The sequence below is a fragment of the Pholis gunnellus genome, assembly GCF_910591455.1.
Source record: "Pholis gunnellus genome assembly, chromosome: 11".
Classification (NCBI taxonomy): domain Eukaryota; kingdom Metazoa; phylum Chordata; class Actinopteri; order Perciformes; family Pholidae; genus Pholis; species Pholis gunnellus.
The window spans coordinates 24,658,716-24,685,102 of NC_136538.1; the positions used below are offsets into that span (position 1 = coordinate 24,658,716).

The 26,387-nt window shown below is 43.9% G+C and overlaps 1 pseudogene across 1 annotated transcript; it reads left to right on the plus strand.

Annotated features, from left to right (window-relative positions):
- The first annotated feature begins 6,824 nt into the window (after positions 1-6,824).
- LOC306702971 (NACHT, LRR and PYD domains-containing protein 3-like) lies at positions 6,825-23,298 on the plus strand (annotated as a pseudogene). The gene is made up of 14 exons (XR_013767712.1): positions 6,825-6,929; positions 9,920-10,066; positions 12,045-12,257; positions 12,769-12,882; positions 13,853-13,966; positions 16,687-16,899; positions 17,435-17,548; positions 18,208-18,286; positions 18,441-18,669; positions 18,831-20,634; positions 20,727-20,900; positions 21,258-21,431; positions 22,145-22,191; positions 22,331-23,298. The product of XR_013767712.1 is annotated as an NACHT, LRR and PYD domains-containing protein 3-like (transcript).
- The last annotated feature ends 3,089 nt before the right edge of the window (positions 23,299-26,387 follow it).

The following is a 26,387-nucleotide window of genomic DNA, read 5'->3' on the forward strand; positions in this document are numbered from 1 at the left end:
TGTTTCATTTTGTTTCAAACATTTTGTCTCTTTAGTGTTTGATTTGTAAACTTGTAAAGGGGATTTTTTTATTCCACAAAATAAAAACGTTGATATGAGACGTTTCCTACAGCACCTGAAGGCACCACAAGAGCCCGCCCCCGAGGAGCTGTGATTGGTGGAGAGCTGGTGTCGTCAGAGGAGCAGGAAACAAGAAGCAGAGAACCAGGAGGACAGACTTTAAATAAACATTACATTACAGTTATTTAGCAGACTCTTTTATCCAAAGTGACTTCCAAGTCACATTCTATCAGCAATTTTGCGGTTATGTGTCTTGCTCAAGGACACATCGATTCCATTCGTTTTCCTAAACCACTACGGATGTCATATATCTTTGGCCGCTAGTGGCGCTGTGGAGCTTAAAGGGTGTAATATATCTTTGGCCGCTAGTTGCGCTGTGGAGCCTAAAGGATGTAATATATCTTTGGCCGCTAGTGGCGCTGTGGAGCTTAAAGGTTGTCATATATCTTTGGCCGCTAGTGGCGCTGTGGAGCCTAAAGGGTGTCATATATCTTTGGCCGCTAGTTGCGCTGTGGAGCTTAAAGGATGTCATATCTTTGGCCGCTAGTTGCGCTGTGGAGCCTAAAGGGTGTAATATATCTTTGGCCGCTAGTTGCGCTGTGGAGCCTAAAGGGTGTAATATATCTTTGGCCGTTAGTGGCGCTGTTGAAACGTTTTGTGAGTGAAAGACTTCCTCTGGGTTTGTCCGTCAGAGAGAGGATCCACAGCCCGCATGTTCTGGAGGTCTTCGCTGTGTGGACGCTTCGTTAAACGGTAAGTCATTAAGATGAATAACAATGAATTAAAATGTCATGATATTTGGACTGGGCTGTCTGACATTCACTAAAGCTATAAAGATAAAGTTTGTCGTGTTTCTTCAGTGTTATTGTGTTGAAGTCGTCTGTATGAGTTCGTTACATGCTGACGTAACGTGACCTGAAGCCGTTAACGGTTCATACCGGTTCATTCATTTCCGACTTTGATGTGTTTTTGTGGCCGAAAGTATCACAAGTTAACACGAACGTGCATTCAGATGTATGATTACGTCAGAACAGTGCTCCATGTGAATGACGTCACGTTAACATTAAATAAACACGCACGTCTCCGTTGTATGACGTCACGTATCGTCATTAATGCATGTAGTTTATAGTTATGTACATTAACTGCTCCTCCTGTGTTTGACAGCATTAGTTACTAGTTACTTAGCAGATTAAGGATATCAGGCAAAATATACTCAACTAATAAATGATGATGTGTTATTACAGATTAAACTACCAGCAGTATATAAAGTCATTAAAATGAGCTGCAGCATTAAAGTGATGATAATAATTATAATACTATAATATCATGTATAATATTCTGCATCATTTGAATGCAAGATTTGAATGCAGGACTTTTACTTGTAAAAGAGTATTTACACCATGTGGTGGTATTAATATATATATGTTTACTGAAGTACACGGCACAATACCAGCGAGTAGACAGGTCCTTTATAATCAGTGCTTTTTACCGTCATTGGTGACACAAACAGCTCAGAATCATACTTACATTGGTTTTCATATTTCCACTTTGATGACAGAAAATCCCGTTGCATTGATGTGATTGTGATGACCTCATACACTGGACTACACATGGTGGTTGGTATTACTGCTTTAACATTCAGGGCTATACTTTGTCTATATTTGTTCTTTCAGGGATTGCTGTGCAGCATCAAGACCTGCAGAGGCTTAAGGACGCCTATGCCTTCTGTGGAATCCAGCCTGCCAACCCAACCGAGCCCCACATTCACGAGCACTGCAGGACCAGGATTCCACAGCCTGAGGAGCTCATCAAGAGGGTCGAGGGAGTTTTCCAGCAGTTTCACCTCGCGAGTGATCCAAATGGCGCTCCTCTCTTCAAGCCCTCAACGCTGAAGGCATGGCGGATTCAGCGGGTGCACATCCTGCGAAGTTGCCTGAGTGATCCTGTGGTGGAAGGTGGGACTTTGTACAGGCATGGAGGAACACTGCAGCTGAACCATGTGCAGGGTGAAGGGGCCAAAGTTCCTGTTTGGATCCCCATCAGAGGCACATCCCAGCAGGAGGGCTCTCACCTCCACCAGGCTCAGTGGGTCACTGGAACACGTGTTTCCACAGAGCTGGTTCAGGCTCAGGGGATGACTGGGGGGGCACGGTGGGACTACCAGCGCCTGGTGGACTTGAAGCAGCCAGGTGTTCCCCTCCCAGCCGCCTTTGATCCGGCATTGATTGCACAGCTCAACGCGGTCTCTGAAAATGTTTTATGAATCACAATATTTGTTGGCGTATGTGCATTTCCTCATTTCAACGTAAACAAACATTCAGTGTGGATCCTACACTCTGGTTCATAAATGAGACCTCTGGTCTTCCCCGACCGTCTCCTCACCTGCAGCTCATCCTCTCATTAGTCCCTCAGTATTGTTACTAGTCTGCTTTCACTCGGTCCTTGTCAGACTGACTTGTATGTTTCTGTCAAACTCTCCAGTGTTTCCTAGTCCGTGTTATCTGATCTGCCTGTTCTGACCTGCTTGTCTGGTTCTTGGACTTTGGATTTTTTACCTGAACCGTTTCAGATTTGGTATCCTGAGTGACTGATCTCCTGGTTTTGATCTCGCCCGACCTGATAAGTAAACTGAGCTTTCCTTCAACTGTCAACAAAAAGAGGTTAACCAACTATAAAGTGTGTGTCTTGCTCCTATGAAGGAGAGCTGCTAAGGTATTTTAGGGGCGGATTGTCTCATAATCCACCATATTGTAAAAAGAAGTTCCTTCTATATTGTGAATAAAGTGAGTTTTGTTCACTCGGACTGATTTCACAGCTGATGGAGAATATGTGGTGACAAAGGTCAGAACGTGTGAATCTAACGGGGACAAGTTAGTTGAGATCTTCTGAATGATTTCGTGAGGAAAGACCTCTGCTGCCCTCTAGTGACCAAAGCTGAGAGTATTGTTGTGAGTTCTGATTGTTGTGAGTATAGATTGTGTGAAACCTTCCTCACGGACACTTTACCAACGCAGCATGTTTGAGCTGATGACTGGTTTTATAAAGCAGAGAGTCTGTCTCCTTAGAAACACTTTAATATCAGGTTCACTAGTGTGATGGTCACGTGTTCACTTATAGGGGGGGGGGGGGGGGGCTTAAACACAGAGCGTTTCGTCTCTCCGGTAACTGGAAGACGTCAACGTAAGTTTTCTTAAGGCGGGAAAAGTTCTCCTCTTTCCTCCTCCTCCTCCTCCTCCTCTTCCTCCTCCTCTTCCTCCTCCTCCTCCTCCTCCTCCTCCTCCTCCTCCTCCTCCTCCTCCTCCTCCTCCTCTTCCTCTCCGTTTCCCGTATCACGTTTCCTCCATGAATGTGTTAACGCCGTTAAACCACCGTAATGAACCGGAGAGTAACGGAGCACCGACACGACAAACCGCCGCCTCAAAAAAACAGACGCAGAGGTGACTTCCGCTCAAGCGTTTCAAAATAAAAGCCTTTGTTCCGCCTGAAACATCCTCCGCTCAGAACGTTCCGGGATTAAACTCACAAGTTTTATCAACATGAATGTAATGATGAGTGATGACGTCATGTTTTAGTGTATTTGCACGTGAACACACCTGTAACGGTTAAAGTAAAAGGTTCATGAAGATACATCCCATAATAACAATAACTGTTAATGACGAATTAGACTAAAATAACTCAAATTATATCCAAAACATAAATAAACTATTAAATCATGATGAGTTATTATATTATTATCATACAGTAGAGAAATAAACAGAAACATATGAAAACATAGTCACACAATAATATGTAGGAGAATAAAATACTATTGTATACTATACTATATTGTATTTATATTTTAAGTCAATATTATGGTTGTATTTGTAAGCAACAGAGTAAAGAAATAAAGGGTTAAGTTTTCTATTCATTTGTGTTAGTTTTTGTTAATTTAAAGAACAAATTGTTTTCAAACACGTTTTTAAGTTTAGTTTTAAAAACATCGTTTCCGGTCTTTACTGTGTAACTATGGTAACTTGATGACGCTCTAATAATAAACTGCAGTCTGAAGTTCAGCCGCTGGAGGTCGCTGCTGCTGCAAAATACATGAAATCATATTTAATCAGAATAAAGAGAAGCAGCAGTGAGCTCACCTGTGTGGGAGGACTACAGGTGAGCCTTTAACCTTTCACATCCTTCATCCACTGTGATGCTTTACTACTGCAAACACACTGTTACAAGGCCTTTTTATCTGTCATATATATATATATGAATAATAATGAATATATATGGAGTCTCACCGTCTGAGGAGAGAAGCTGCTCTGAACTCTGCTGGTTCAGCAGCTGATACTTCTGAACTGTGTTTTTCCTAAACTCAACGATCATCTCGTTGGTTTCACTGACGTTGAGCAGCAGGTTGTTCTCTGAGCTCCGCTCTGTAACGTTGTGGATTTCTTCTCCATATGAAGTCTCCTTGTTGTTTTGTGTCGTCTGAACACTTTAAACAGAGTTCTCTTCATGTTTGAGTATCAGTCGAGGGTGTGCAGCGTGAACAGCAGGGGGCCCAGCAGCGGCCCTGGGGGGCTCCGGTGTTCATCACTAGAGTGGAGGAGGTGCTGGTCTGTTAGTGAGGAGGTCTAAGAACCTGTTACAGAGTGAGCAACTCAAGACCAGAGTGCTCAGTTTAGCAGCAGCTTCATGTTGAAGGCTGAGCTGAAACCTACCAACATGCTGATGAAGGTGGTTGTTTTCAGGATGAGTGACGGCTGAGAGGAGACGCCATTGTTGGGATCTGGCAGCAGCGTGTTTGGTTATCAGCAAGTATAAAACCACATTATTGACATGAATACAATGATTAATATCCATAAGATTATGAACAATTATTAATAATAACGGGGCACCACCCTGAGAACAGGGACCAATAACAAACTATAAACTAAGTCTCATCATGAATGTTCACTCACAATGTTTCTATTCAAAGTACTGTTACACATTCAGAGTGAAAGTGAAGGTTTGATATCAGCTGTTATCACAATACACATGAACACAGTAACCACAGACAGCTGCTCTTTATGTAGAACACAGTTTATTAAGTTCAATAATAATGATCAAGTCAACTCATATCTCCAACTAGACAATTATGAGCTTACTGTCTAACGTCAACAAACAACTGTGTGTGTGTGTGTGTGTGTGTGTGTGTGTGTGTGTGTGTGGGAGAAGTGAGAAAACTACCCAAAATGGCGGATGTAGTCTCGTACGTGACCACACCACGCAAAACTACAAAATATGGCGCGAGACTACAATAGAGGCCACGTGTGTCTGAGATGAGTAGATAAACCTGTTTGGGTGTGTGTGTGTGAGTGTGTGAGTGTGTGTGTGTGTGTGTGTGTGTGTCACTCACAGTGATGATCTAACACAACACTATTACAGCAGCATGGAACACACAGTAGTTTCTTCACAGTACTAACAGAACTCGGCGGTCGGTAAACATGAACAATAACACGTTATAACAATACAGTAAAGTTGCAGCTGACCCACCGACCGAGGTCAACGACCTTGGTGTGTGTCATGTCCCTCCTCGGGATGATGTCAACAGCTCACCCGGTGGTGCGGCCGGGTCTGCTGCACATGAGAAACCTTCAGCAATGGTCTGAACGGCTGCGGTTACATAGGATTCGGGACATCTTGGTGAGATGGTACTACTGGGGTTCGTCCCTCATCACGTCCAGGTTTTCATGGGCCGCACCCTGGCAGGTCTGGGCGGGACAATGAGGAAGCCAGGGTGGCAGGCACATCGCCAAACTCCTCCCTTCACATCAACCTGTTGGAGCTTGTTGCTGTCGAGAAGGTGCTGCAACATTTCACTCCACAACTGAGGGGGAAGCATGTTGAGGTGGGAGGTGGAGGTGTACCTCCACAGACAGGAGGTTCTCGGACCCCCTATCCTTCACAGGGCAGTGGAGTCCGTCCTGACGTCGGAAGATCGTCAACTTTTCTGTATCATTCAAAGTTAGAGAAAACACCCAGTGTCCCCCTTTGGGCGTGGATGCACTAGTCCTCTCCGTCCAGGCCCTCTGGCCTGCTGGATGCCCCCCCCCCCCCCTTTGGTCCTGATGATGCAACTTCAACAGGGTTCAAAGCAGCACCTGTCCATCTTACTGGTAGCTCCAGAGAGTCCAGGCACAAGGTTGTTCCTGCGCTTTGCATCACTAGCGGTGGCGGACCCGTGTCCGTTACCGCATCTGCCCCCTGCTCTGTGTCAAGCTGAGGTGTTTCATCCTCTCAACACCAATTCTGGGTCAGATACGTGGGTAAGTTGCCCCAACAGATTCAACCAGATCCACAAAGTGGAGTGAAGAATAACAACACTCTCAGGTCTCTCTGTTGTCTTAGTGAATGTATTATTCTAGATCAACTCTACACAACATTTGCTGCAAAGGTTTCTGCTTGATCCTCTGTTCCCTACTAGTCTACATCTACAAGGAGACAAGGTGACAAAGAGGGGCGTGCATGGATCCTCTAAACTATCTGCTCTCAACAACACAATCCAGTCTGTTGTCAAAGCAACTCTTTACAAGTTGAAGTGATTTGTCCACAGATGCTGAGTTTGATCCTGAGAGACTCTTGTTTGAGCTGTGAGGAGGTTTGTGTTCACAATGACATTTGATCCTGTGAACGCAGCTCAGACTGAGACTCAGTCCAACCAGTCCGACTGCATCCTGTGATGGTGACGTGAGGACACACGCCCTCTCTGATGAAGCATAACAAGCTGCGTCACTTCACTTCGTCTGATGGAAGTTGAAGTTGAAGTGAAGCACGAAGCTCCTTTTCTACACAGACCTGCTGAGGACAGAAGAGAGCTGCACACTGATGAAGTTCATGCTGAAAGTTCAGTAAGTGGAGCTGTGATTGGTTGAAGTGACGTCATTGATTGTTGTGAACGTGTGATTGTTTAAAGCTGCTTTCAAACACAAACGTCAGCTGGGAAACAAGATGGCCGCCTGTGTGAGCAGGCAGAGAGAAGCTGCTGTTTGTTTGAATGTTGAAGTCCAGATGAAGTGTTGCTTTGAATGATGACGCTGTGATGAAGAAGAGGAGTTCAGTCTGATCTGGGGTCTGTCAGCACTGTTTCTGATGTGGAGCACTAGTGTTCACTTTGTCTCTCATTGATCACCAGGTTGTAGTCGAACTTTTACTAACTGATCAAATGTTGAAGTGAACGATCCATCAAATGAAAGCTTCCACATGTTCCCATAGTGACCACAGTGTTTTCTACAGTCTGCAGTAAAGTCTTAATTTTCACGGCGAGAAAGTTAATAACTTTGCCGTCAACAGTCTTTTAAATATCAGCTTTCATTCGAGACCAGTTAAAAGCAGGAGCGACCGAGCCTCGACGTGTGACGTCCGCTATCACGTTGTGACAAAGCACTTTATATATATATATATATATATATATACCACTGATATTAATGTCATACCACTCTCATTCAACAGCATATACCACTAATATGAACTTTCAAGCAGCACCTGCCTTCAGGAAACGGTGTGTCGTTGGAAAAGTACCGGCATACCACTCTAGGGATCGGTACATTCCACTGAACCACAGCAGCATACCATCGGACACTTTTTGATCTCGGCGTCACTCCCTCTGACACTGAGTTAAAATAATAATCAACAGGGAAACGCTGAGTTAAAATAGTATCAAGAACAGTGTATTAGAACTGCATCACAGTCTAGCTTGTTAACAAGTCTTTTACACATTTATAGTTAATTTAAACTCACATGAATGAAAACAATAAGGAGAGAGAACACCTTGAAGAGGACTTGACTGCAGCGTCTGGCTGGTTTCCTCAATCTCTGATGACGAGTGACTGTAAACAAACTTTAGAAACACAATGTTCTGAACTTCTGGAAAGTTCTATGACATCCAGGATAAACACACTTAGAAGAAGCTTTGGGTGTGATACTGTGGGTTCACATGTGCCTCACATGTGTTAACATATCAGTGCAAGTCTTTACAAAAACAATACCATACAGTTTAAATGAACAGACTGTGATGAGCTGATTACGTTAGTAAAGAAATGAAGCTAAGACAATGGACCACAATGGACTAACGTTCAACACTAAAATGAGTTTGATCTGGTGTTAATGTTGCTCCTGTGATAACACACATAACGTTACTGTTAGCGTTACCTCAACTGTTCATCGTGTTGAACACGTCGGTGATTTCTGGTCCGCTCTCCATTTTTATAATCGTCCCGTTTGCGGTCCTACAGTCGGTCCAATAAGAGCACAAGTAAACACAAGTTAGGTTACTAACGTTACATCTTAACACTGTAATTGGTGATTAACTTTATTTATGTTAACTTAACTTGCTATGCTGTTAGCTAGCTAACCTTTCTAAGGCTACTTGAGCTCGAGCTAGCTAACGTCACAGAGCTAGCTCCACTAATATTAGCAAACTGATGTAATGAAACAGACCAAGAGAAACATTATCTGAGATGTTAACAGTTCAATAATCATGAAGACAAAACAATAATGGAGATTTGAATTTCGGATGATAAGCTAACGTTACCTCGGCTCCTCGTTGATCTCCACATGGCTGCTGCTCAGAAGGATGAACTGAAGCTGTTGTGTCCAAAGTCACGTTCAGGAGCAGTCGGTCACGTCTTGTTACTCAAATATGAAGTTTAGGCAATAAGCAGTTTGAATAATAAAACTATTATATCGTCATTACAGACACATTAACCTACAATAGACAGTACGATGTAGATGGATCGTGACTCACGGAACTTGCATAGAGAAGCGTATTTCCACCACTTCACATAAAATACTGCATTATGCTGCTAAATTACAGTCATGTGCTGTTATGGTTAATTGACGACATTGACTGTTAATTTACATGCGAGTGATGAACATTTAACTGTATGTTACCGTTATTATGAAATACTCTAAGATACTGTTTTAAATCCTACGTAAATGTACAGCAATGTATTACAGCTAATATTTGTATTTAATGGTATTTAATTCCAGTAGAATATATTTTATTTTACTGTAATTTAATGAGAACTTCTGCTGCCAGACGTTTTACCATTTTATAAAGATTTATTTTTCAAAGTGTGCACATTAATCAGCAGCTTGTAGTCGACCTTTTCTGAATTCAACTGTCTGAGACACTTTTTCTATTTAACTTTTCTCTTCAGACTTTTCTGAGTGAAAGAGGAGCTGAGCAGCAGAGAGAGAATGTTTCCTCGTGTGCTTTGAGTTTTCACTGTAAAAACAACTGAAGTCACGATTAACAAAAGGTTTGTTCACTTCAGTGTTTAGTGTGAGCAACAAGAAGCCAAAGGGATTCAGCTGACACTGATAGGAAACAGAGAGGAGCAGCTGATACAGGAGAGATGATGTAAAGGAGGAATGAGTGCTGATGTGCTGATCAATGATTGGACGGATGCTTTCAGCTCTGCTCTCAGTGGTTCCTCTACACATGAAGGTACAAAGTGATGTGGATTCAGCAGCAGCTAACAAGGTCACATGACTGATTCTGGATCATTGGACGAGCTGCTTCATGCTCTGACTGGATGTAGTAGACGTGGAAACAGAGGAACATTTCAAACGTTGAAGAGCTTTTCAAAGTCAGTCAAATAGAAGTGAAAAGTGACGTCATCCCCAAAGAAAGGCCAATAAAAAGCCACATGAAGAGTCTTCCTCTAGTCTTCAAACAAGCCAACAGACTAAAGAGCATTGTGAACGTCATTTCTTAGAGATGACTCTGCAGCTCAAAGTGACAACAACATGGAAACTGTCCCATGAGTGTCTTTAGTATTGAGGTGAATGAGCTGTGTGTGTTTGACTCACTGACTCTGTTTCTACATGTGACCAGGATCCATCAGGGACCAGACGGACCTGGACCTGGACCTGAACCTGGACCTGGACCTGAACCTGAACCCAGCTGTGTGTCCATGAAGAGTGATCGGTCTACAGGTCGTCTGATTAACTTCAAAGATGGACGCCGTTCTAATGACCCAGAGTAAGTTCTTAAAGCAGATGAAACAGATGAATAACTGTTCTGATTCTCAGTTATGAAACACATGATTGGTCGTGCATCATCTACAGTGTTGTTTTCATGATGATCATTCGTGACAGAATATCTTTGACTAACTGGTCTGTATGTGTTTGTGTGTAAATCATTAACTGTAAACAGTCTCTGGTGCAAACACAATGTGAGCTAATTCCTCCACAGAGTCGACCAGGAGAGGTCAGATTTTCAGATAGCTGCAGATTTCTGGAGACTAGCTGCAAATGTCTTTAGAATAGCTTCAGTGCTTTTGGGACTAGCTGAGGGAGTCTGGGGACTAGCTGAAGAAGTCTGGGGACTAGCTGAAGAGGTCTGGGGACTAGGTGAAGAAGTCTGGGGACTAGCTGACGAAGTCTGGGGACTAGCTGAAGAAGTGCAGAAGTTGAAATATTTTAACTTCTGCGAAGAAATCGCGTGACGCTCCAGCGCCATAGCCTATCAGCGTTGAGTTGCTCCCCATGTCATCAGTGAAGTCCTGCTGTTGTTGAATCAGGAAATAAATGCTGTAGCCGCCATGTTCACCCAGAGCTCTACGACCCCTCATATCAGTAGAGACCAAACTATGTGCATACATGTGTGTGTGTAAACCATATGGTACAAACAATGAAATACACGCTACCGTATTTACGTCTAGATGACGTTATTGTGAGTGTTGATGGAGCTGCTATAATGTTAGCATAGCCTAGCACCGATCGATCCGAGCTCCATTGAGAAAACAAGTACAAATCGGCATCATTACGTAGTTATTTCGGAGTCCCTTTTTGTCGGTTTATTGCCGTTAAATCACAGCCAAGTCAGTTTATAGTGTGTTCATACAGCTGTAGTAAACAGCCGACGTGTGGCTCGCTAGACTCAGTGAGCTCGATGAAATCCACGGAGCTCCTCTGGACTATGTTATGAACCAGACATGACGGCGTTTAGTTCCCCGTGATATCTGGGACTTCCACAACACGTACTGAGCACAAATAGAGGCTATTTTTCTACGGTTGATGGCGGACAGTTGAACGGCTTTCAGGCCGATAAGCCACGCCCCCTCTCCAGCGCGTCCAGCGCGATGCACGCAAATGAACACAAATAGTCCCCGGCGATACCGGCGGCGCGAATGGCGCGAATGACGCGATGAACGCGATTCGCGCCACGTTCATCGCGTTTGGTGTGAACACACCTTAATGCTGACGTAGCTGTAGGCCTGTAGGCAGCTCTGGCGCGTCAAAGAATGTCAAACTAAAGATCTGATTGGTTGAAGACTATGACAATCAACAATATCGTCCCCATTCACTTAACCTGCACATGGATTCACTGGTGAGTCTGCAGGCCTGGGGCCTCTCTTCTACCTAGAGACACAGAGGTGAACTCTGATTGGATAAAAGCTCTACTTAAAACAAGCTGCACTGAAGCAGAGCAGCTGAGGAGCACAGTAGCTGTGAAATGAGAACATAAGATAATGGGAACAATATTTTTATAAATTATAATACATGTAGTGTATTTAAGAAAAATTATAAAATAGCTATAACTTTGTGATTCTGTTTAGGCCAGCAGAGAAGGCTTTGCATATATATATATATATCAGTGGTGGGTATGTAGTTACAGAAATGTGTGATGACTGCATCAATGTGTGGTTATTTCTGGGCAGATAACAGAAGTCTCTGTTTGAGAGAACCGTTCATTCAGTATCATTCAGCCAGCGTAGCAACCAGGCCGTCTCCACCACACTCCATGGTGTCTTTGTTCAAGACAAGGATTCCCGCTCACTCATTGGTTGTCCCGCTTCCTATGTTTGGAGTGACTGCTCCACCGTAGCAGCGGGTGGGATGAGAATCTGGCATCGGGATGTTCCAGAAGTTCAGAAGCTCTTGCAGACACACACATGCCTCTTCTCCATGACTCAGCGTCTTTCATTCACTGACTCTGTTTCTACATATGTGACCAGGACCCATCAGAGACCACACTGTCCTGGACCTGGACCAGGGCCTGGACCTGGAACTAAACCGAAACGTAAACGTAAACCTAAACCTCAACCTCAACCTCAACCTGAACCTGAACCTGAACCTGGACCTGAACCCAGCTGTGTGTCCATGAAGAGTGACCGGTCTATGGATCCTCCATTAGTCTTCAAAGATGGACGCCACTCTGTTGATCAAAGGTGAGGTTTTCAAACAAAGTGATGATGATGAAGATGTGTTTCTATCAGACTCTCTGTTGTGAGATCTCCAGGTTTTAAACCTTCACTGACTCAGATGAAGTTCTCTGAGCACCAACACTCTTCTTCATTGAAACACGTTCACACTGGGAGCTGCCCAGTACAACCAGTCTGACACTGAGACGCTCCACTGGAGCAGCTGGAGGTTCTGGGTGCCTTGCTCCAGGGCACTTCAGCAGTGTACAGTGAGGGAGGGAGGGCTCCATGAAGGGCTTGGTGACTAAACCAAACTGACTGGTGAAGAAAACAGTGAGCTGAAAGACTGAGCTGTTGATTCTCAGTGGGATCAGCAGGACTAGTGAACCTTTACCACTACAGGGACTCATCTGATCCACATCCACATATCACTTCATGGACCTTTACCTTGTGTTGGTCTCTGTGTGGACAGACACAATGTGAGCTGATTCTTCATGATTGAATGATGATGATGATGTAATGTCAGTGTTTCTATCAGTTCACAGCAGCAGAGAGAAAAGTCTCCTGAACCCAGCTGTGTGTCCATGAAGAGTGATCGGTCTAAAGACGGTGGGATTTACTTCAAAGATGGACGCCGTTCTTATGACCCAGAGTAAGTTCTTGAAACAGATGAATAACTGTTCTGATTCTCAGTTATGAAACACATGATTGGTCGTGCATCATTTACAGTTTTGATTTCATGATGATCAATCATGACAGAACTCTATATCTTTAACTAACTGGTCTATTTGTGTGTAAACCATTAACTGTAATCAGTGCTTTTGGGACTAGCTGATGGAGTCTGGGGACTTGCTGAAGAAGTCTGGGGACTAGCTGAAGAGGTCTGGGGACTAGCTGAAGAGGTCTGGGGACTAGCTGAAGAAGTCTGGGGACTAGCTGACGAAGTCTGGGGACTAGCTGACGAAGTCTGGGGACTAGCTGATGTAGTACTACTACGAGAGGTCACAAGACTAGCTGCATAGGTCTGTGAAATGACTCCAGAGTTTTGGGGACTACCTATCGTGGTCTGGGAAGTAGTTTCAGAAGACTATGTATCAGATACAGAGGTCTATGGACTAGCTGCAGGGGTTCTGGGTCTATCTACAGAGGTCTGGTGGTAGAGTGCAGTTTGATGAAGAGTCAGTGGTTTAAAAGAGTTGCTTGTTAGAGGGTTGTCCTAAATTCTAGTCTTTGTTGGTAACTAGACTATTGCTTTGCAGACACCTCCAGAAATACCCTCCATTAAGACCCAGATTACTAATCACAATTACAATCAGGGAACGTAGTGCAGGCCCCGCCCACATATGACCAGGACAAAGGTTTTAAACTGAAACAAACTGACCTCACTTCCTGGTGTGCTGCAGCCCAAAATATTTACCAGTCAAGTGAAACCACTACAAGATGTGACTCTCGTAGTTTTAGTTATTGTGTCCAAGCAAACAAGTCACCATAAAGAAGCTGTCCCTTATTTACCATTAAAGACATGTTTAAACTGCAGTAAAATAACTTTTATTGTCCAATAAAACCAGTGAAAGCAGAAAGAGAAACCTTGTATGTTCAATAAATGTCAGTGTTTCTATCAGTTCACAGCAGCAGAGAGAAAAGTCTCCTGAACCCAGCTGTGTGTCCATGAAGAGTGATCGGTCTACAGGTCGTCTCATTAACTTCAAAGATGGACGCCGTTCTTATGACCCAGAGTAAGTTCTTAAAACAGATGAAACAGATGACTAACTGTTACACAGATATAAATGTGGTCGTCTATCATTTATAGTCTTTGATCTGTCATTATGATCTCATTATGATCATGACAATTAACTACTTGTTGTAGTTTTACATCAGACAGGAAGTAGCATTCTGGATATAATCCTAACTCTAGTTGCAGAGGTCTGGAGACTAGAAAGACTCGGAGGAGGAAGTCTCCCCAATGGTGCTGTGAACAAAACCAAACACAGACCCTTTGTTTCAGTGATGTGACAGATCAACAGTATTAAGTCTTGGTACATCTGACCAACAACACAATGGTAGAATAGAAACTACACCAAGTATGAAAAAGTATCTCATCAGATGTGATTCTAGTTGTTTCTACTTGTAGTTGTATCTAGAGGTGGAAGGTATAGAAGGTATATAAAGTAAACCGGTATGAACATAATTTTTGACTTTACCGTGCTGCCAATAAAATAACTTTTACTGTCCAATAAAAGCAGAGATAAGAATCTGTTTAGCATCTGGTTTTCATTGTGATCAATCATGACAGAACACAACATCTTTAACTAATTGTTGTATTTGTGTTAATGGTACAAACACAATGTGAGCTGATTGTTCATGATTCCTCCACAGAGAGGACCAGGAGAGCTCAGAGGTTCCCAGAGGTCACACACACTCAAGGGCCATTCAGATATTAGATGTAAAAAAACGAACCAGTTGACTTACCAAATGCTGATCACATCCTCTTTTCTTTGTTGACAAAGAGTTAAATCCCAACTCACGAATCTGTTTCTCCTCCTTCAGTCATTGAGTGTTAAAAAACAAAGCTAGGTAAAAACAAAAACAAATCTACACCAAGCAAAATGCAAAAAATATCATAATTTCATTCATATCTTTCAATATGAACTCTTAATACTCGACTAAGCCTCTGCTGTTAAGTTCCGTTTCATGACAGTCACGTGCTCGCCCACTGACCAATCACAGCACAGAATCTCACTGCTAAAGGTGTTCACACCAAACGCGATGAACGCGATGAATGCGGCGAGATTACATACAAAGTCTATGTAGAGACGCGATGAACGTGAATTTGCGATGGTACGGCGCGTTTGGCGCGGCGCGATTGACACGTCGAAACGCCGAAACGCCGAATCGCCCCAAACGCAGAAGTTGAATTATTTTAACTTCTGCGAAGAAATCGCGTGACGCTCCAGCGCCATAGCCTATCAGCGTTGAGTTGCTCCCCATGTCATCAGTGAAGTCCTGCTGTTGTTGAATCAGGAAATAAATGCTGTAGCCGCCATGTTCACCCAGAGCTCTACGACCCCTCATATCAGTAGAGACCAAACTATGTGCATACATGTGTGTGTGTAAACCATATGGTACAAACAATGAAATACACGCTACCGTATTTACGTCTAGATGACGTTATTGTGAGTGTTGATGGAGCTGCTATAATGTTAGCATAGCCTAGCACCGATCGATCCGAGCTCCATTGAGAAAACAAGTACAAATCGGCATCATTACGTAGTTATTTCGGAGTCCCTTTTTGTCGGTTTATTGCCGTTAAATCACAGCCAAGTCAGTTTATTGTGTGTTCATACAGCTGTAGTAAACAGCCGACGTGTGGCTCGCTAGACACAGTGAGCTCGATGAAATCCACGGAGCTCCTCCGGACTATGTTATGAACCAGACATGACGGCGTTTAGTTCCCCGTGATATCTGGGACTTCCACAACACGTACTGAGCACAAATAGAGGCTATTTTTCTACGGTTGATGGCGGACAGTTGAACGGCTTTCAGGCCGATAAGCCACGCCCCCTCTCCAGCGCGTCCAGCGCGATGCACGCAAATGAACACAAATAGTCCCCGGCGATACCGGCGGCGTGAATGGCGCGAATGACGCGATGAACGCGATTCGCGCCACGTTCATCGCGTTTGGTGTGAACACACCTTAATGCTGACGTAGCTGTAGGCCTGCAGGCAGCTCTGGCGCGTCAAAGAATGTCAAACTAAAGATCTGATTGGTTGAAGACTATGACAATCAACAATATCGTCCCCATTCACTTAACCTGCACATGGATTCACTGGTGAGTCTGCAGGCCTGGGGCCTCTCTTCTACCTAGAGACACAGAGGTGAACTCTGATTGGATCAAAGCTCTACTTAAAACAAGCTGCACTGAAGCAGAGCAGCTGAGGAGCACAGTAGCTGTGCAATGAGAACATAAGATAATGGGAACAATATTTTTATAAATTATAATACATGTAGTGTATTTAAGAAAAATTATAAAATAGCTATAACTTTGTGATTCTGTTTAGGCCAGCAGAGAAGGCTTTGCATATATATATATATATCAGTGGTGGGTATGTAGTTACAGAAATGTGTGATGACTGCATCAATGTGTGGTTATTTCTGGGCAGATAACAGAAGTCTCTGTTTGAGAGAACCGTTCATTCAGTATCATTCAGCCAGCGTAGCAACCAGGCCGTCTCCACCACACTCCATGGTGTCTTTGTTCAAGACAAGGATTCCCGCTCACTCATTGGTTGTCCCGCTTCCTATGTTTGGAGTGACTGCTCCACCGTAGCAGCGGGTGGGATGAGAATCTGGCATCGGGATGTTCCAGAAGTTCAGAAGCTCTTGCAGACACACATGACTCTTCTCCATGACTCAGCGTCTTTCATTCACTGACTCTGTTTCTACATATGTGACCAGGATCCATCAGAGACCACACTGTCCTGGACCTGGACCAGGGCCTGGACCTGGAACTAAACCGAAACGTAAACGTAAACCTAAACCTCAACCTCAACCTCAACCTGAACCTGAACCTGAACCTGGACCTGAACCCAGCTGTGTGTCCATGAAGAGTGACCGGTCTATGGATCCTCCATTAGTCTTCAAAGATGGACGCCACTCTGTTGATCAAAGGTGAGGTTTTCAAACAAAGTGATGATGGTGATGATGATGGTGATGATGATGGTGAAGATGTGTTTCTATCAGACTCTCTGTTGTGAGATCTCCAGGTTTTAAACCTTTACTGACTCAGATGAAGTTCTCTGAGCACCAACACTCTTCTTCATTGAAACACGTTCACACTGGGAGCTGCCCAGTACAACCAGTGTGACACTGAGACGCTCCACTGGAGCAGCTGGAGGTTCTGGGTGCCTTGCTCCAGGGCACTTCAGCAGTGTACAGTGAGGGAGGGAGGGCTCCATGGAGGGCTTGGTGACTAAACCAAACTGACTGGTGAAGAACACAGTGAGCTGAAAGACTGAGCTGTTGATTCTCAGTGGGATCAGCAGGACTAGTGAACCTTTACCACTACAGGGACTCATCTGATCCACATCCACATATCACTTCATGGACCTTTACCTTGTGTTGGTCTCTGTGTGGACAGATACAATGTGAGCTGATTCTTCATGATTCAATGATGATGATGATGTAATGTCAGTGTTTCTATCAGTTCACAGCAGCAGAGAGAAAAGTCTCCTGAACCCAGCTGTGTGTCCATGAAGAGTGATCGGTCTACAGGTCGTCTCATTAACTTCAAAGATGGACGCCGTTCTTATGACCCAGAGTAAGTTCTTAAAACAGATGAAACAGATGACTAACTGTTACACAGATATACATTTGGTCGTCTATCATTTATAGTCTTTGATCTGTCATTATGATCTCATTTCTCATTATGATCATGATATGACGCAATATCTTGAACTACTTGTTGTAGTTTTACATCAGACAGGAAGTAGCATTCTGGATATAATCCTAACTCTAGTTGCAGAGGTCTGGAGACTAGAAAGACTCGGAGGAGGAAGTCTCCCCAATGGTGCTGTGAACAAAACCAAACACAGACCCTTTGTTTCAGTGATGTGACAGATCAACAGTATTAAGTCTCGGTACATCTGACTAACAACACAATGGTAGAATAGAAACTACACCAAGTATGAAAAAGTATCTCATCAGATGTGATTCTAGTTGTTTCTAGTTGTAGTTGTATCTAGAGGTGGAAGGTATAGAAGGTATATAAAGTAAACCGGTATGAACATAATTTTTGACTTTACCGTGCTGCCAATAAAATAACTTTTACTGTCCAATAAAAGCAGAGATAAGAATCTGTTTAGCATCTGGTTTTCATTGTGATCAATCATGACAGAACACAACATCTTTAACTAATTGTTGTATTTGTGTTAATGGTACAAACACAATGTGAGCTGATTGTTCATGATTCCTCCACAGAGAGGACCAGGAGAGCTCAGAGGTTCCCAGAGGTCAGTCTGCCCAGCAGCATCAAACACACCTGGACTCCATATTTATGGTCTGTACATGTACAACTACTTTAAATCTATTCTGTTCACAATCATCTCCATGCTGCACTTTGTAGACCAGTGGATTGTCAGTCTGTCCAACATGGATCTGATGTTTGGTTCCATGGTTTTAGTTTGTGTCATTCAGAGAATATTCTGTTCCAGCTGCTGGAGGAGAACATCGTCACTTTTGTGAAGAACGAGCTGAAGAAGATCCAGAAGGGACTGAGTTCAGATTACCCAGAATGCTTAGAGAGTCAGAGGGAGGATGAGGAGATGTTGGATGGTGAGGATGAAGAGCAGAGGAGGAGCAGCAGAGAGGCATTTGTGAAGATCACACTGCACTTCCTGAGGAGAATGAAGCAGGAGGAGCTGGCTGACTGTCTGCAGAGCAGTAAGAGGATTTCTCTAAAGATTTAACATGCTGGATAAATGGGACGTTTACTAAAGTCTCAAGAGATGGACCAACATGTATTCATAGACTCATTCTTTGAGGAAATGACATGTTGAAATCTATTCTTTGACTCATTGATCTTCTTTGTTGTGTTCATTCAGGACTTCTTGCTGCAGTTTGTCAACGTGAACTTAAATCTAACCTGAAGAAGAAGTTCCAGTGTGTGTTTGAGGGGATCGCTAAAGCAGGAAACCCAACCCTTCTGAACCAGATCTACACAGAGCTCTACATCACAGAGGGAGGGACTGCAGAGGTCAATGAGGAACATGAGGTCAGACACATTGAAACAGCATCCAGGAAACCACACAGACCAGAAACAACCATCAGACAAGAAGACCTCTTTAAAGCCTCACCTGGAAGAGAGGAACCAATCAGAACCGTGATGACAAAGGGAGTGGCTGGCATTGGGAAAACAGTCTTAACACAGAAGTTCACTCTGGACTGGGCTGAAGACAAAGACCACCAGGACATACTGTTCACATTTCCATTCACTTTCAGAGAGCTGAATGTGCTGAAAGAGAAGAAGGTCAGCTTGGTGGAACTTGTTCATCACTTCTTCAGTGAAACCAAAGAAGCAGGAATCTGCAGCTTTGAAGAGTTCCTGGTTCTGTTCATCTTTGACGGTCTGGATGAGTGTCGACTTCCTCTGGACTTCCACAACAATGAGGTCCTGACTGATGTTACAGAGTCCACCTCAGTGGATGTGCTGCTGACAAACCTCTTCAGGGGGAAACTGCTTCCCTCTGCTCGCCTCTGGATAACCACACGACCTGCAGCAGCCAATCAGATCCCTCCTGAGTGTGTCGACATGGTGACAGAGGTCAGAGGGTTCACTGACCCACAGAAGGAGGAGTACTTCAGGAAGAGATTCAGAGAGGAGGAGCAGGCCAGCAGGATCATCTCCCACATCAAGACCTCACGAAGTCTCCACATCATGTGTCACATCCCAGTCTTCTGCTGGATCACTGCTGGAGTTCTGGAGGATGTGTTGAAGACCAGAGAGGGAGGAGAGCTGCCCAAGACCCTGACTGAGATGTACATCCACTTCCTGGTGGTTCAGTCCAAACTGAAGAAGGTCAAGTATGATGGAGGAGCTGAGACGGATCCACACTGGAGTCCAGAGAGCAGGAAGATGACTGAGACTCTGGGAAAACTGGCTTTTGATCAGCTGCAGAAAGGCAACCTGATCTTCTATGAATCCGACCTGACAGAGTGTGGCATCGATATCAGAGCAGCCTCAGTGTACTCAGGAGTGTTCACACAGATCTTTAGAGAGGAGAGAGGACTGTACCAGGACAAGGTGTTCTGCTTCGTCCATCTGAGTGTTCAGGAGTTTCTGGCTGCTCTTCATGTCCATCTGACCTTCATCAACTCTGGAGTCAATCTGCTGTCAGAAGAACAAACGACCTCCTGGTTGTCTAAAGTCTTTAGAGACAAACCTAAACCAAAACGTCTCTACCAGAGTGCTGTGGACAAGGCCTTACAGAGTCCAAATGGACACCTGGACTTGTTCCTCCGCTTCCTCCTCGGTCTTTCACTGCAGACCAATCAGACTCTCCTACGAGGTCTGCTGACACAGACAGGAAGTAGCTCACAGACCAATCAGAGAACAGTCCAGTATATCAAGAAGAAGATCAGTGAGAATGTGTCTCCAGAGAAAAGCATCAATCTGTTCCACTGTCTGAATGAACTGAATGATGGTTCTCTAGTGGAGGAGATCCAACAGGCCCTGAGTTCAGGAAGTCTCTCCACAGATGAACTGTCTCCTGCTCAGTGGTCAGCTCTGGTCTTCATCTTACTGTCATCAGGAAAAGATCTGGACGTGTTTGACCTGAAGAAATACTCTGCTTCAGAGGAGGCTCTTCTGAGGCTGCTGCCAGTGGTCAAAGCCTCCAACAAAGCTCTGTAAGTACAGAGAGTTAGATTCATATATCATAACTTACATACTTTATCTTTTATACTTATTGTATATATGTTCTTCATCATTGTCTCTTCAGACTGAGTGACTGTAACCTCTCAGAGAGAAGCTGTGAAGCTCTGTCCTCAGTTCTCAGCTCCCAGTCCTCTAGTCTGAGAGAGATGGACCTGAGTAACAACGACCTGCAGGATTCAGGACTTAAGCTGCTGTCTGCTGGACTGGAGAGTCCACACTGTGAACTGGAAACTCTCAGGTCAGGATTCAATTAATCTCCTTATTTATTTTAAATGGATAAACTTGTAACCTTCATAAGATTGTCTCTGCTTTCATGACTTCAATCAAATATTTAATTTGAATATATTTCTATGAACATATCTAATATTGTTTTCTCACTCTGCTTTTATAACTTGAAATTTCAGAGAGTGATCAGTAATGTTCAGAGTGAGATTGTTGACAGACTTTAGTGGGTGTTTGGTTGTGACTAGAAAACAATCCGTAATAATGTTAATGTAACCCCACAGTAGCAAACAGTATCTCAGTACTGCAGTAACCTTCCAGCCCTCACAGTTCCCTCACATTATGAGACGTGTGTTGTTTTGTGTGTTTGCAGCCTGTCAGGCTGTCTGATCAAAGAGGAAGGCTGTGCTTCTCTGGCCTCAGCTCTGAGCTCCAACCCCTCCCATCTGAGAGAGCTGGACCTGAGCTACAATCATCCAGGAGACTCAGGAGTGAAGCTGCTGTCTGCTGGACTGAAGGATCCACGCTGGAGACTGGAAACTCTCAGGTATGAAGAGGCCTGCTGCAGCCACAGACAATCAGTCTGATAGAGGAGGTAGAGCTGGAGACTTTTTCTCTGTCACACTGTCAGCCTGGTTAATATGACCCTGACACACCAAGCTGACCTCAAACTACCAGAGACTCAAACTGATTGCGTCCATGAGCGACTGAAGGGAGACTTGACTTTGGTCGCCATACTTTGGGTTCAGATGTCAGAGATTTCACAGGTGATCAGCTACTTGTTCACTAGTTTAAAGGTCGTACATCCGTTGGTTTGAACTCTTAGAGGTTCTATTAACAAAGTGACTCAGCCCATGAAGTGAGACTCACGCACGTGAGACCACGACCCGGAACCGACACAACTACTTTATAAGCTGATAATATGTCACATGTTGTGTTTACAGCTTGTTTTCACTGAACCACAAGTGGACAAAGAAATCAATTGATGCAGGTTTAAACATGTGATTCACTGACTGACTGGTGGAGGAAACTGAGTGTGAAATGGATGATTGTCAATATAATACTGATAATAATAGATCATGAACAAGTGAACATCATGAGCTGTCGTCATGGGCCAATCAGAAGAAGCTCCAGTGAAGTCAAAGAGTATGAGCTGATGAATAATAAGTGCTCCATGTGAACATGAATAACAAAGCTCTGTGTGTGAGAGCGATGTAATGTCCATGTTTCATGCTGCTCTGACCCCCCTCCTCCTTTCAGGGTGAAGCCTGCTGGAGTCCGATGGTTCAGACCAGGTCTGAGGAAGTGTGAGTGTGCTTTGAGTTTGATTCATGAAAACAAAGCATCTTCAGACTGTGACATCACTCATTCACATCTCTGATGTCATCATCAAACAGATGATAGATTAATAACTGCAGCTGTGTTGTGTCTTGTTCTCTCCATCAGATTCCTGTGAACTCACACTCGACACAAACACAGTGAACAGAAACCTCAAACTGTCTGACAACAACAGGAAGGTGACACATGTGGAGGAGGTTCAGTCATATCCTGATCATCCAGACAGGTTTGACTACTGGCCTCAGCTGCTGTGTAGAACTGGTCTGACTGGTCGCTGTTACTGGGAGGTCGAGTGGAGAGGAGACGTTCATATATCAGTGAGTTACAGAGGAATCAGGAGGAAAGGAGGCAGTGATGACTGTTTGTTTGGATGGAATGATCAGTCCTGGAGTCTGTGGTGCTCTGGTGATGGTTACTCTGTCCGTCACAATAACAAATTAACACCCATCACCTCCTCCTCCTCCTCCTCCTCCTCCTCCTCCTCCTCCTCCTCCTCCTCCTCCTCCTCCTCCTCCTCTCATAGAGTAGCAGTGTATGTGGACTGTCCTGCTGGCTCTCTGTCCTTCTACAGAGTCTCCTCTGACACACTGATCCACCTCCACACCTTCAACACCACATTCACTGAACCTCTTTATCCTGGCTTTGGGTTCTGGTTCAGTCCTGGTTCCTCAGTGTCTCTGTGTTCTCTGTAGGGAGAGTCTCCTCCTGCTAGAGAAACGTTCTCTCTGCTGACCAGATAGTTCAGTGTGTACAGGATCACACACAGCTGATGTTAGTGAGGAGAATGTGGGTAGGAGTTTATCCTCAGGGTGGTGTTTGTAGTCTTCTCTTTCCAGTATGCTAGAGGTTGATGAAACAATACTCTGAACAGAGTGATGGAACTTCAACAAGCTTCCTCTCCTTCTTGAAGGTCGTTCATCTTATGTGTCCAAACAGAACATCATGTGTTCCTTGTCCCCGGAGAGAGCAAGTCTCACTCTATTACAACCCTCTCTTCTCTCTGAATGAACAGAGATGTGTTATTAGCAATACTATACATGAAGAGCAATAAAAAAGTCTCCTTATTTGAACCTCAACGTGTCCATGAGTCTTTTCTTCTTCTACTAACAATAGAAACACAAACTTCATGACACTTTGAATGTGTTGGTGTTGTTTAAAGCTGCTCTAGTGTTCTTCTAGTCGATGTGTTCTTCAGGTGACACGAGGCTGATCTTCATCCTTCTGTTCAGGTTCAGGTCTGAATCCAGAAGTTTCTGGCTTGTTTGTGGTTTCTCATAATCCACCATATGGTAAAAAGAAGTTCCTTCTTTATTATTAATAAAGTGAGTTTTGTTCACTCTGACTGATTTCACAGCTGATGGAGAATATGTGGTGACAAAGGTCAGAACGTGTGAATCTTAAAAGTTAGTTGAGATCTTCTGAATGATTTCGTGAGGAAAGACCTCTGCTGCCCTCTAGTGACCAAAGCTGAGAACACACGTGTAGCTCCAATGATGACAAACCAATGAAATTAAAACCAAAATCTTTCATCTCTGACTTTTGTCTTTAACATTGAGGACGTGACTTAGTGTAACGGTGAGGAAGACTTCCTCCTCCTCCTCCTCTCTGAGAAACATGATGAACAGATGAATCATGTTTAACAACAATGCTTTGCTGCAGATACATGTTTGTATTATAAACCGTTCAGATTATTTAACTTTATTGTTACTGGTCTTCCTAAAAACCTGTCAGACAAGAGTCTGAACTCGAGGACACGTCGTTCTGTGTGGCCAGCAAGAAAATAAAGAATATTAAAAGTTAGACTTGATAATAAAAATATCCCCACAGTCATAATGATGCTTAAACACAGTCTAATGATGAGATATAAAGTCATAATGATGAGATATAAAGTCATAATGATGAGATATAAAGTCATAATGATGCTTAAACACAGTCATAAGCAGCTCTGTGGCTGTTACTCTACATCAGGGGTGGCCAACCCGCGGCTCGCGAGCCGCATGCGGCTCTTTGCCCGGTTTCATGCGGCTCTTACGTTCATATCGAAGTTTGTATTTGTGTTTTTTTAATGTGCGTGTTCGCTTCGCTTGAGTTAAATACGGTATTTTCGTCAAACGCGCATGTGCGGCCACAGATTACGTTCCTCGTCGACCCATTTAACGCAGAGACGGACTGTTTGAAAGCCCCGCTAGTCACAGATGAGGATGCGGCTGAGTTGGAGATGATCGATCTTTGTGAGGAGGACCAACTCAAACCTGCTTTAAGGGAAGGGACCATTGAGTTCTGGAAAAGTATGCCAATGAAAAAATACCCCAATGTCAAACGGGCTGCGCTTAAGATACTGTCAATGTTTGGGTCAACATACGTCTGCGAGTCTGTGTTTTCTACCCTGAAACACGTGAAATCAAAGCATCGATCTGTTCTGACTGACATGTGAAAGAATTGCTTCGAGTGGCAACAACGGAATACAAGCCAGATTTGAAGAGGATTGTTCAAGGCAAGGAATGCCAGAAGTCCCACTAAGTAACATGCATAGTAAAAGAAAAACACTATTGTAAATTATTATATTTTTGTTTGTGGACTTAGTTGAACTGAGAGTTTGTCTGTGTGAGACAGTGCACACAATGTTCATTGTTGAAAATGACTGGCCTGTGGTCTTAGGAGTCAATTTCTGTCATTATCATGTTGGTGTGTGACATTTACAATAAATCTGGCTGAGCAAAGGTATGTGTGTGTGTGAGGAAGGGATAGGGTGATGTTCATGTGTGCCCATGTGTATGATGTGGCTCTTTGCAGTAACACAGTAAAAAATGTGGCTCTTGGTCTCTGACTGGTTGGCCACCCCTGCTCTACATGTAACATGTACATGTATTGTGAGTACATTGAAGACTTTAAACGTCTTTACAACACATGAAATACTTCACATGGATTATACAAACGCACCCATGAAAGGATTTTAAGCTTTGAACAAAGTTATTGTTATAACTTGTTTGATACTTGTCTTTGATATTTTCTTTAATAGTTTGATAGAGTAATGTGGGTTTAACCCTAAATTAAAATGATTTAAGTTATAATAACAGAAATGTGCTTAAATATATGTTTACAAACTGCATGTACAATATTTAACACTTGAATAAACAATAATCAGATGCAGAGACAGTTATTTCCGATATGTTAGTAGTTAAATTTACCTAACCGTGTTTCCCTCCTCCACGGTGTTGGGGGGGCGCCCCGCCCCGCAGGGTCCTTCCTGTAGACCAGGTCTGTTCTTCTATTCAACAAACTAACAGACTTATGTTATTTATCTACAGACAACATGTCATGTCTGTCTCTACGTGCACGCGTTTACAATTCTACTCTGCTCTCCGTATCGCGCACGGCGGAGTTCCGCCCCGATGCGCGCGCACACACACACACACACACACACACACACACAGACACACAGACACGTGCGCGCACACACAGGTGAGCACACTCCCACCAGCGGACAGAGAGCGCGCGTCGGAAAATATGTCGCGTCACCAGCTGAAGAGCCGACAACAATAACCCCCCCCCCACACACATACACACACACACACACACACACACACACACACAAGCAGCTGAAGTCCAGTCCCCACCGGGTCCAGGGTCTGACCCAGCTCGGCTGTCAGAGGGGAATACTCCCCCTGATTGTACTAGGTAAGTAAATACATAAATAAATAAATAAATAGACATATTAGATCAAATCCAGCACACAGAGGATGAATAAGGGATTATTTCAGTTTTCTTTTTGGTTTTAGGAATGTTCTGTAGAATGTGTAGACGGCTCAATCAGGACATTTATAGTCTCCCTGCTGGTCAACACCACGATTCCTTTAAGTCTGTAAAGAGGAAACACTGGAACCCGTGATGCTGATGTGGACCAGAGTGAAGAAGAGTTTGAGACCTGCTGAAGAACAGCACGGTTCATTCAGATCTCTACGCTCAGCAGCTCTACGCTCAGCATCTCTACGCTCACTCAGCATCTCTACGCTCAGCGGCTCTACGCTCACTCAGCATCTCTATGCTCAGCATCTCTACGCTCAGCATCTCTACGCTCACTCAGCATCTCTATGCTCAGCATCTCTACGCTCAGCATCTCTACGCTCAGCATCTCTACGCTCACTCAGCATCTCTATGCTCAGCA